Below are 12661 nucleotides of genomic sequence, written 5' to 3'. Positions count from 1 at the left end.
ATCCAGCAGAGTCAGTACAACTATTTTCCAACTGGAAGTGAAGCTCCGAGAGCTCGTTGAAAAATGAGTTCGCAGTCGTATATTTGGATCCAGATAGCCGCATGGTTATCTCATAAAAAGTTCTTAAAAATTCAACAAAATAACTCACACTGGTCCAATCATGTGCGTCCGGCGCACCGAGCCCCTGTCCTGCTGGCTCCAACAAAGCATACCTCAGACCCCCATCCTCGACCTCCATCCGCTCGAATGCTTTTTGGTACTTCTGTGCCACATCCAACATCATGTATGTAGAATTCCATCGAGTCGGAACGTCCAAGCACAACATACTAGAACATTCAATCTTCAGATCTTCTGCTATTGCCTTAAACTTGGCAAGCCTTTGAGGGGAACCCCTCACATATCGTACAATGTTGCGGACTCGGGTTATGGAATCATGAACCTCTTTTAATCCCTCAACAACTATGAGGTTAATGATATGAGCACAACATCGAACGTGAATAAACTCGTGGGCCCGAATGACATCATCTCTCACCGTCGTGTTCCGCTTAAACCAATCAATTGCTGTTTCATTCGCACTGGCATTGTCAACTGTAATACACAGCACTTTTCGAATTCCCCAGTCCTTTAAACAATCATCCATCTTCGCCCCAATGGATGCACCTTTATGATCCACAATTTCTTTAAAACCAATAATTTTTTTATGCAAAATCCACTCACTGTCAATGTAGTGTGCTGTGATACACATGTAGCAGACGTTCTGTATGGAAGTCCATGTGTCAGTCATAAAAGACACTCTCTGGCCAGTGGTAATAAACATCTTCCTCATCTCCTCCTTGTCCTTCGCATGCCTCTTCATACAATCTCGCATCACTGTATACCATGATGGAATGGGAAATCGTGGCTCAACAAAATTTAGAAACTTTCGAAAGCCTCTTTTCTCGACTGTGGTAAATGGCATCTCATCAGTAATTATCATCTCTGCAAGCATGTCCCTCAACATCTTCTCACTGTATTGAGGACCAATTTCTTAGTCTGTGTACCATCAGTGGCTGTAGAAGTTTGGTAACTGAGGTTGGTCTGATCAGTGGCTTGCAATCCCTTCGCTATCTTATATCGTTGACAACCATTTAGATGTGCTATTAACACACTGGTACCTTGCTTCTTCGAATGGCATTCACAAAGTGATCCACAGTAATGGCATCTTGCTACTGGGTTCGCAATTTCACCAGGAATTTTGGTGAAATGCTCCCATGTCCACGACCTCTTTTTAGAAGGTCGTGGTGGTTGATCTTGCTCAATGGGCATCTCCTCCTCTTCGTTGAACATATCCTCATCCTCTATATCAACTGGGAGTGGGAGTCGACTACTCGCACAAGATGTAGCTGCTCTAGATGTAGCTGCCCTAGATGTGGCTCTAGAGGTGGAAGTACCCACCGGTGTAGGAGTTGTAGCATTGGCATCCGCCACATTCCTTTGTGGACGATCATCTCCACTATGTCTAGGATCCATATCACAATCAATGAAGCTGAAAAAATTAAATTAGAAGCAAAAAATTAGTTTAAAAATAAACTAGGCTATTGTATTATACAATAGGACATGTATTATTGTATCATAATATATTATTGTATCGATGTATTATTACAGCGAGGTTCGGTTGACTTGCGCTCGACTCAGCGGAACCCATCCAGAGAGATTCGCTCGACGTGCGCTCGACGTTCGCTCGAGCGGAAACCATCCAGAGAGGTTCGCTCGACGTGCGCTCGAGCGGAACCCATCCAGAGAGGTTGGCTCGAAATGCGCTCGACATGACGCTCGAGCAGAATCCATCCAGAGAGGTTCGCTCGACGTGCGCTCGACATAGCGCTCGAGCAGAATCCATCCAGAGAGGTTCGCTCGACGTGCGCTCGACGTGACACTCGAGCAAAATCCATCCAGAGAGGTTCGCTCGACGTGCGCTCGACATGGCGCTCGAGCAGAATCCATCCAGAGAGGTTCGCTCGACGTGCGCTCGACATGGCGCTCGAGCAGAATCCATCCAGAGTCTGCATTCCAGACTCTAGAGAGGTTCGCTCGACGTGCGCTCGACATGGCGCTCGAGCAGAATCCATCCAGAGAGGTTCGCTCGATGTGCGCTCGACGTAACGCTCGAGCAAAACCCATCCAGAGAGGTTCGCTCGACGCGCGCTCGACATGGCGCTCGAGTCAATGTTCAATACAACGTGCGCTCGACTTGCGCTCGACACCTCGCTCGAGCGCAAGTCTGCAATACAATGTAAAATTCATAGTTTTGAGCGCCGTGTTGGGACTATATTGAATATTCAATACAACCAATTCACAAGAATCACAACTGCAGGCTCCAATTCATAAGAGACGTGGTTGAATTAAATTTAGGGCTCATAAATTTAGGGCTCACCGTAGGTGGAACTTGGAAGCTGAGTAGAGGAGCAACGAGAAACGGCGGCACGGAGGAGCAACGACGAACGGCGGCACGCTGGCACTAGGACGGAAGACGCGAGAGAGAATGGATGGTTCAGTCACTGGGAGTTTGGGACGGGAGACGCGAGAGAGAAGGGAGAAGGAAGAAGAAGGGGAGAAGGCTTCCTTAGGAAGCCATATGAAACGACGCCGTTCCATATTAAGTGGAACGGTGTCGTTCAAAATTTTTTTTTTAAACCCAGCTGTAAAACGACGTCGTTTTACAGCTGGGTTTAAAAAAAAAATTTCGGAGTCGGAGTCGGAGCTACATGGAGCTCCGACTCCGACTCCGCTTCCGAATCACGAGTCGGAGTAGTTCCGAATTCCGACTCCGAATTCCGACAACTCCGACTCCGTCGGAGTCGGCGTCAGAGCGGAGGTCGGACGGAGTCAGAATTCTCAGAATTTTGCACACCCCTAGTAGATTGTGTTGAGTTTTATTGTTTTAGTTTGCATTTTGGTTGTTTTAGCTTGCGTTTTTTATTAAACGATGTGTTTTGATATTTTGGAGTTCATTTCTGCGAGTTTATAAGCAGAGGTGATGGTCCTTGTGAGTTTGAACAATTCTGAAGTCAGTTCTTGGAGTTTCTTGGAGGTTGAGAATTCCTCAAAAATTCTCTACAAGATTTACAATGAAATCTTGATCATTCTAGTGTATTCCTTGTGTCATTCTTTCTGTGTATTCTTGTTAGTTTCTGGGTTGTGTATTTTGGTTCCTGTTGCAAGAGAGTAGCAAGAATGTTACAAGTGGTATCAGAAGTGGTCGATCCTACGATAGCAGAAGGTACAAAAGGTGCTTTGAAGGGTCAGCAAGATGGGTCACAAAAGCAGGAAGAAATGGTTCAGAGGCAACTGGGAGAATTACTAACAAACGATTACTAGTATATAAAAAAGGTTAGATCAACTTACTGATATGCTACGTTCTTTAGTTGAATCTTCGCATGTTAATTCTCATCAGGATGGGTCATGATGATAGAAGTGTTGTTCAGAGGGGTTTTCATTTGGAATTTCCTTTGGTGGTAGTGACCCTGCTGGGTGGATCTTTGACTATCATCATACACCTTTTTATCAGAAACAGTTGGTGGCTTCCTATGACATGGAAGGGGAGGCATTGGTTTGGTACCAAGATACCTTAGATTCTGGTTAGTTAAATTATTGTGAGTCTTTGGTTATGGCGTGTTACAAGTCAGGTTTGGGCCATTGGCATATGATGACCCAATAGAGGCATTAACAAAGTTAAAACAAACTACTTATTTTACTTTCTATAAAGCACAATTTGAAGCCTTGTCGAATAGGTATTTTGTACAAGTTGGGAGAAGTGTATTTTGTACAAGTTGTAAATACCAATTTAACAGATCAGTCATTCTTTTGTACATGTATTTTTTGGCTTTCACTTGTAATGGTATTGGAATGGTTGTAACCATGTTTAATGATGTTAGTGTTAATGACCAGTCAAGCTCTTTTTGACATGTGGTTATTGGCTCTATTGTTTTGGCTTTGTTTACAACTCATAATTAATAGTATTGAATGGTTGTAAGTATTGCATATCAGGTTTAATGGTTCCAAGAAACTTACTGATATATGTAATTGGTGTACTATGTCAAAGTTAGCCTTTGTCCAAAATCCAAACCAAAATGTTGTAAGTGGCCTTTAAGAAGTAAGGGACAAAAAGACATGTTAAAAACATAGAAAGGAAATGGATAACATTTAAGTGATAATTTAAATTTCAAGACAGAGTAGTGTATAGAATGTCATTTCTCACATTCACAACAACACAATCTAAATTGTGAATAACATAGGTTAATATTTATCCTACACAATTTACATCACACAATTAAAGATAACCTCAATGTACCTTTGTTTGTAATAAATTTACAATCATTTGACACAAGTACAATAAGAAGAGAATTCATGGCACACAAAGTGCTACCCTATATCTATTGCTTTTGGTACTTTCTCTTTCAATTTCTACTTCACATTGGATTGCTTCGATTTCTATTGCCTATTTCACATCAAATTGTTTCTTTGGCTGCTGCTGTTGAGGCTTCATGGGAGGCGCTTTTGTGCAAGTCGTTTTCTCTTCTCAAATTCAAACAAAAACAAAATCATTCCAGCTTTAACATGCTTTACAAAGTGACCTAGAGAAGCTGGAAGGCCAACTAGCCCCTGTCTTAAACACTCTCTTTTGATGGCACTACTCAACATAAAAATTGCACCATATTCAGGAACACTTCTGGGGACACCATGCTGCTCTTTATCAAACTCTATCGATGCCCTTAGTGTGCTGTAAAATTCAATAATGATGATAATGGAAAAATAAACAATATTAGGGTACAATGGGTTAGAGCCACAAAACAAATTTCCCAGTTTTGTCAAGAATCCTTTACTTTGAAGTCCCTATATTCTGTCAAAAACCCATTACTTATAGATACCCCAGGGAAAAACTTTATTGCCACTACTAACTCTAACCCTCTGAGCACGCATGCACAGAGGGTTAAGCGGGCACATACCCAGTAACCAAGGGTAAAAAGGAAAAAAATTGTAAGAAAGCAGAAGATGGAAAAATAAAAATCATAGCAGCACCTATGCAACCGGATATATTACCTTTGAGCAATTTAATGAGATCTTATGCTAGTTTAAAAGAGTGACATCCTAGAGTAAACTCCTTGAATTCCCAGATAAAAGAGAAATTGATTGATTGAGGCTCAAGAATTGAACTATAATTTGAGTTTTTGATAATACAAAGAAGCACAATAAAGCTTCCTTCACCAATATATGTAAGAATAAATTGAAAGTTATATGAATCAAAATTACTTTCTCTTCTTTTAGTTCTTTTAAGTAGGCATACAAGAATTACTTAATGGAAAGCTGTATAAGATATTAAAAAGGATGAAACACTCAACTATCTCACTATGCGTATCACCATCATATTCTTCACAAGACAAAAAAACACGGATTGCCTTTTTCGAGTGGCAACCGTTAGGATCAAATATCAGATTATTCACATCAACCAGCTTCCCATTTAATTGTCAACTTTTTCTAGTTAATCAAATGTTCCAACCAAATCGACTGATAAATGCAATCCCAATCTGATAGAATTAACATAACTACCTCCATATTTGTTGCAACTTCTGGACCATAGAAGCAGTAGAGTACCAAGAGATGATATAAACGCCAATTTCGTAATGATGCTCGTTTTTTTACTTCAAAAATTAACACTATAAGCTAGACCAAGCCAACCAAGTGACCAAAGAAATCAAACAAAATGAAAGCACAGAGATCTACAACTTGTAATGATTAGTAAAACTAAGAACATTGAAGTTTGAGCATGAAAAAATAACAATGAAATTTGAGCATGGATGGTTTGTTAGCCAAATATTCAGATTTTCTTCATGCAAAGATATGAGAACCAATCTCAGTACATTAAAAATTTCAGAAACAAAATCTGGCCTTGACTAGGACTATGTTTGTTTCGACTAAAAATACTCAATGAAAAATCTCCCAGAAATACACACATACATATATATAGGTGCACATAATAAGTATGTGAAACACTAATAATTTAACAAAAAAAAAAAGTTTATCGGCTGTAATGACTCTGCTTCTTGTGTTTTTAAAATGGTTGGGCAGAAATGTAAATGGAAGTAGGTTTGTAATGAACTATAAGATGCGCATAAACTGTTTGTAAAAATGGCAGAGCCAATTGATTGAATAAAAAGATAGAGGGCTCTTTCGAGGGATCCCTTGACCTCCAACGTTCCAGTACAAGTTTCAGTATTAATGTTCAGATCCTTTCCTTCCTTCCGTCCCACTACATATCCACGCAGGGATGAAAACTAAACAAATAAAAAGATGACACTTGTCCTTTAAAATAATAGACTCAGACTTAAAATAACAACCCAGAAATAAAAGTTCTAGAAATAAACAGTTGCTCAAAACGGTGTGTTGCGGTTCCTCCAATTGATGAAACAGTGTGCTTCATCCTCAGCAAAACAATGCGTTCCTTCATGACTCCACTCTAAACAGTGCATTCCTAGTTGAGTTAAACACTTCAGTTGCTGTTGTTGACTTCGATTTCATCACTTCATCTCTCAATAACGAACCCTAGCCTCCATGTCGTGCTTATCTCCCTCTCCTTTAGTGAGGCCATGACAATCCCCACCCCTTAAAGAACCTTGCTCACAAGGTGTGAGTACCTTTCCTTCAACCTCTATAGTAGTTCCCAACTTTTATTTTCTTCTGAAGCCCTAAACCATTTGATTAAAACCTCAGTCACTACCCTCTCTCCTTGTCTTTTAAGGCATCGATCCACTACAGCTTCAGGTTCGGGTTGAACTTCTCCCTCTGAGTTCACTGGTGGCAGGGTTAGAAGTGGACATATCTGAGCCCCTAATTTCTTTTTCAAGCAAGAGACATGAAATACGGGGTGAATACGAGAAGTGGGTGGTAGATTTAATTTATAAGCAACCTTACCCACACGCTGGAGGATTCGAAATGGGCCATAAAACCTCGGTGACAACTTGAGGTTATGACGAGCAGAGATAGAACTCTGCCTGTAGGGCTGCAATCTGAGATATACATAGTCGTTCTCTTCAAATTCCCTTTCCGATCTTTCTTTATCTGCGTAAAATTTCATCTGTTGTTGTGAAGCTTCAAGATTCTGTTTTACTATAGCCTTGATCTGATCTCTTTGGCATAATAACTAATTAACTGCCTCATTAGCTACTATACCAGGTACGTAACTGATAAGTCTAGGAGGAAAGTATCCATAGAAGGCCTTGAAAGGGGTTGTTTTGGTCGATGTGTGGTAAGAAGTATTATACCACCATTCGGCCATAGGTAGCCACTGTCCCCACCCTTTAGGTTTAGCCCCTGCATAGCATATCAAATAACCCTCTAGTGTCTTGTTAAGGGCCTATGTTTGACCATCAGTCTCAGGATGGTAAACAAAGCTGTAATTGAGACTAGAACCATGTAATTCGAACAAGACCTTCCAAAATGAGCTGAAAAATACTGGATCACAGTCATAAACAATTATCTTCGGCAACCCATGTAGTTTGAAAATCTCCTTTAGGAAGAGTTGGGTCACTATTGTAGCTGTGTAAGGGTGTGCTAAGGCCACAAAATGACCATACTTGGTCAGCCTATCAATAAGTACTAGAATCACATTGGCTCCTTGTGACGAAGGAAGCCCTTCCACAAAATGTAGAGAAATGGCCTCCCATGCTTGTGCTAGGATTGGAAGTGGTTGGAGGAGGCCTGGGGATAGAACATTTTCGATTTTGTTTACTTGGCAGATGTCACATTCCCGAACCAATTTTTTTATGTCCTTCTTCATGCCCTTCCAATAAAAATCTTTTTTAGCTCTTTGATAAGTTCGTAAGTACCCTGAATGGCCTGCTTGAGGATCCAAGTGTATGAAACTTAGCACTTTAGCTTTAAACTGTGATTGAGGGTCAATTACTATTCTTCCCTTTTTTGAATTAAATCCTGTTGTAACACATACCCCTTAGGGTCTTGTTGGTTGTTCTGCAGTTTCTGTAGGGTGTCTTGAATCTCAAGTGAAGAGGTGTAAGTAGCCTTCAATTCCTCTATCCAAATAGGAGTAGGAAAAGTAATCAGGCCCAAAAATCCCTCTTGAATCAGATCTGGTTCATGCCTTCGAGAAAGAGCATCAGCCACTTTGTTTTCCCTCCTTTGCTTGTACTGAATTGTAAAATCATAGCCCATTAATTTTGTGATCCATTTTTGCTGTTTAACCGTGCCCACCTTTTGTTCCAAGAGATACTTGAGTGACTGCTAGTCGGTTTTAACAATGAAGGTCTGACCTAATAAATATGGTCTCCACTTGTGGACTGCAGTGACTAGAGCTAGGAGCTCTTTTTCATAGGTAGAGAGGGCCAAAGCTTTCCCCTTCAATGCCTTGCTTAAATAGGCAATAGGTTGGCCCTCTTGCATTAATACTGCCCCCATTCCACATCCACTTGCATCACACTCAATAACGAATTTTTGGAAAAAGTTGGGCAACCTTAACACTGGTGGAGTTGAGACTGCTGCCTTAAGTTTCAGAATTAGCCTTATCATCCCAATGAAAAGATTTTTTTTCTCAAAAGAGCTGTGAGTGGGGCTGCAATAAGGCCATAACTCTGTATAAATTTCCGGTAATACCCTGTCAAGCCTAGGAAGCCCCTCAAGGCCTTAGTATTAACTGGAGTTGGCCATTCCACCATTGCTTGTACCTTCTTTGGGTCAGCTTTAACACCCAAACCATAAATTATGTGGCCCAAATACTCAACCTCGGCTACTCCAAACTAACACTTGGATAGTTTGGTGAACAAGCTGTGTGTAGATAAGGTTTGTAAGTCCATTTTAAAATGCCCAATGTGTTGTTCCATGGTGCGGCTGTACACCAAGATATTATCAAAAAATACTAAGACAAATCTTTGTAAATACGGCCTAAAAATTGTGTTCATTAGCCATTGAAATGTGAAGGGCGCATTGGTAAGCCCAAAGGGCATTACCAAGAACTCATAATGCCCCTCATGAGTTCGGAAAGCCGTTTTAGGGATATCCTCGGGTACTACCCTTATTTAATGATAGCCGGGATCGAAGATCCTGCTTTGAGAACACAGATGCCCTATGTAGTTCATCTAGGAGTTCGTCAATCACCGGAATGGAAAACTTAACCATTTCCTAGTTTAGTGCCTGATAGTCGACACATAAGCGCCAACTCCCATAAGCTTTTCAAACCAATAAAACATGTGATGAAAATGGACTAGAGCTTGGTCTAATGACACCTGTCTTAAGTAATTCAACTACTATTTTCTCTATTTCTGACTTCTGGTAGAAAGTGTATCGGTAAGGCCGTGTAGAAATGGGACTAGTACCCTTCTTGAGAACAATACGATGGTCATGGGACCTCACGGGTGGCAACCCAGTGGACTCAACGAAAACCTGTTTAAAAGATGATAAAACTTGTTTAATGCCCAGATAGTTCACCTTATTGGCCAATAAGGCAGGTTCAGGTTGTAATTGTAGGATTAAACCCTTCCCTTTGTAACAAGAGTTCAAAAACAGTTTGTGACAATTAGAGAATGAAGTTTCTTGTAATTGAAGGCCCTTGAACATAATTGATTTTCCCTCCAATTGAAATTGCATTTGTAGGGCAGAAAAATTCCAATTTATGGACCCAAGAGATTCCAGCCACTGAATCCCTAAGACCCCATCACACCCAGCTAGGGGTAATACAAAATAAGAGGGTTTAAAACAAGCCCCCTGAATCCAAGTAGCTACTTCATTAGAGGATCCCAAGGTTTCTACCACTTCACCATTAGTCACTTGCACTTTTAATTTCAGCTCACTATTAACGGGCAGCTTAGTTTTTGTAACAATAAATGGGTCCAGGAAGTTGTGAGTACTTTCGGTATCCACTAAAATGAGCACAAATGCAGCACCAATACGTCCATGTAATCTCATAGTTTTAGGGGAAGGAGTACCTGTTAACGTATTCAGTTTAATTGTTGAGCCATCCAGTGCTGCTGGTGGTACTGTTTTGGTCATGTCTGTGGTGTCATAGAACACTTATTCTCCCTTGTCCTCGCTATTCTGATCAGCAGCTTGTAAGAAGTAAATCTTTGGAGATTTACACACATGACCTAGATGCCATTTATCTTCGCAATGAAAACATAACCCACGCTTCATTTTATCATCCATGTGGATCGGTAACACCCTCTTCATAGGAGTAGGGGACTTGGTGTTTGAGTTGTACTCGTGTTAGGGGCTAATTACTGATTTCCAGTGGTGTTTTGATATGTATTTCAGTCTCCCCATGGTTTAACATTGCTTATGGTGCTAACCCAAAATTCTTCTTGTATTTTTGCGAGGCTAAACACTATGTTGAGGTTCGCTAGTTTGAGCAATCGAAGAGGAAGACGGATTTCATCTTTGAGGCCGCTAAGGAAGCAGCTCAACTTATGGGTGTCTAAGTCCGTTTGAGAGAGACTCAAACTGAGCCTTATACACAGCCACTATCGAAGTTTGTTTCAGCCTGGTGAGAGACTCCATCGGATCATCATACGCTGTCAGACCAAAGTGTAGTTGAAGTGCTTCAGTGAAGGTTTGCCAATTCGTAAACTGCCCTGTGTCAATTGCATCTTGATACCAAGTGAGAGCCTCCCTTTCCATGTGGTATGAGGCTAATTTGCTAAGACTGTTCTTAGCATATCAGATATTTGATGCATCTGTTCTCTCATGTCATGAATAGGTTGATCATGCTGCAGTAGCATATCTTGCTATTGCTGCTTGGTGCGGATGCTCTCAGCCATTAGGACGCCTGATTTGCTAAGACTGTTCTTAGCATATCAAATATTTGATGCATCTATTCTCTCATGTCATGAATAGCTTGATCATGCTGCAGTAGCATATCTTGCTATTGATGCTTGGTGCGGATGTTCTCAGCCATTAGGACGTTAGGCTCTAGATACCATTTGTAATGACTCTGTCTCTTGTCTTTGTAAAATGGCTCTGCAGAATGTAAATGGAAGTAGGTTTGTAATGAACTGTAAGATGGGCAAAAACTGTGTGTAAAAATGGCAGAGCCAATTGATTGACTAAAAAGATAGAGGGCTCTTTCGAGGGATCCCTTGACCTCCAACGTTCCGTACAAGTTTCAGTATTAATGCTCAGATCCTTTCCTTCTTTCCATCCCACTACATATCCACGCAGGGATGAAAACTAAACAAATAAAAAGATGACACTTGTCCTTTAAAATAACAGACTCAGACTTAAAATAACAACCCAAAAATGAAAGTTCTAGAAATAAACAGTTGCTCGAAACGGTGTGTTGCAGTTCCTCCAATTGATGAAATTGTGTGCTTCATCCTCAGCAAAACGATGCTTCATGACTTCACTCTAAACGGTGTGTTCCCAGTTGAGTTAAACACTTCAGTTGCTATTGTTGACTTCGACTTTATCACTTCATCTCTCAGCAACGAACCCTAGCTTCCATGTCGTGCTTATCTCCCTCTCCTTTAGTGAGGCCATGACATCGGCAAAAAAAATGAAAAAAGGAAAACCAAAAAAGAAGTGGGAGTGAGGGAGAGACCTGCAATATAGTGCAAAATACCTCTGTTTGGCTAGCTCTCCAGTTCCAAAATGGGGACTTTCAAAGAAAGATAAAAGGATCAATGATTGAGAGCAGAAACTAGGATTTTGTGGAAGAGAGAGAGAGAACAATGAAAGCAGAGAGACTTACCCATGACGCCGGCAGATGGTGATGGCCAGATTTTCAGAAAGACTTACCTAGGTGGTGACTGGATTTGGGTTGGCTTGATTTGGGGGAGACGGGGCCAAGAGAGATGATGCGGGGTGGATATGAATTTCAGACATTTAAGGCCTTTAAGTTGCAACAATAATAATAATAATAATAATTTTATTATTTTCTATCATCTATTTACTACTCTTATTTATTTATTTTATGATTAAAAAAAGTAACTATTAATGAAGTATATTTTTTTAATTTTTTTCTTAATAATTAAGGATGTTAAAAAAGTACTTAAAAAATAATAAAAAAATAAAAATTTTAAATGAGTTGTAAAAGGTCATACGAAAGTAGTAAGTCTATCATTAAAAAAAAAAATACATATTATTGTATAAAGTGAAGTGAGGAATCATTTCTCTATATACACATTAAAAGCACTCCCAATGTCTTTTCTATTATACAAAAAATGTAAATAATTTAAAGAATTGTTCTAAAAAGAAGCTCCATCCCATTATGTAAAATAAACTGTAAAATACATTTAGCTACAATACCTCACTACATGAGGGTACTGTTCATCCTATAATTTTTTTTTTATTATTATTGATATTTCATTTACTCCCTATTTTTATTTACTTTGATTTTTATCATATAAGTCATCATTTAAAACACATATATATTTCATTTTCCTCTAAAAATATCTTGAAATTATTTTTAAACCAATTTTTTCATATTTGATTTTATTTTTAATTTTTATTTGGCTTATATAGTTTTGTTTTAAGTGTATTATTTTACATTGTATATAAAAATAAACTAAAAATATAAAAAAATATATAGATATTGTAAATTTATTAGTAGAAATGAAATATTTAAAAAGAATAAAAAAAATATTTAAATCATATAGAGAAAAAATAGATAAACTAATAAATG

The sequence above is a fragment of the Juglans microcarpa x Juglans regia genome, chromosome 2D (assembly GCF_004785595.1).
Source record: "Juglans microcarpa x Juglans regia isolate MS1-56 chromosome 2D, Jm3101_v1.0, whole genome shotgun sequence".
Classification (NCBI taxonomy): Eukaryota; Viridiplantae; Streptophyta; class Magnoliopsida; order Fagales; family Juglandaceae; genus Juglans; species Juglans microcarpa x Juglans regia.
Note: the sequence above shows the minus strand (reverse complement) of the source record.